The sequence below is a fragment of the Gavialis gangeticus genome, unplaced genomic scaffold (assembly GCF_001723915.1).
Source record: "Gavialis gangeticus isolate Ggan-Ray unplaced genomic scaffold, GavGan_comp1, whole genome shotgun sequence".
In the NCBI taxonomy this organism is placed as follows: Eukaryota; Metazoa; Chordata; order Crocodylia; family Gavialidae; genus Gavialis; species Gavialis gangeticus.
The window spans coordinates 46,084,813-46,085,044 of NW_017728995.1; positions in this window are offsets into that span (position 1 = coordinate 46,084,813).

Sequence of the window (232 nt, forward strand, 5' to 3'; positions counted from 1 at the left end):
CAGCACCTGCCCCTGCCCCCCTCCCCCACCACAGGTTCCTTGACCTGCCCCCCCCCATGCCATTCCCTCCACCCCGCCCCCCAACAGACCTACCAGCTGGACACTTCTTCCAAGCTGCATATCAGCAATCAGATCGGTATTGGCCAATATGGCTCATTAATAAATGGCCATTGGTATCAGCCCAAAAAAACTTTATTGGTGCTCAGAGCAAATTCTGAATTGGCCGCTACTA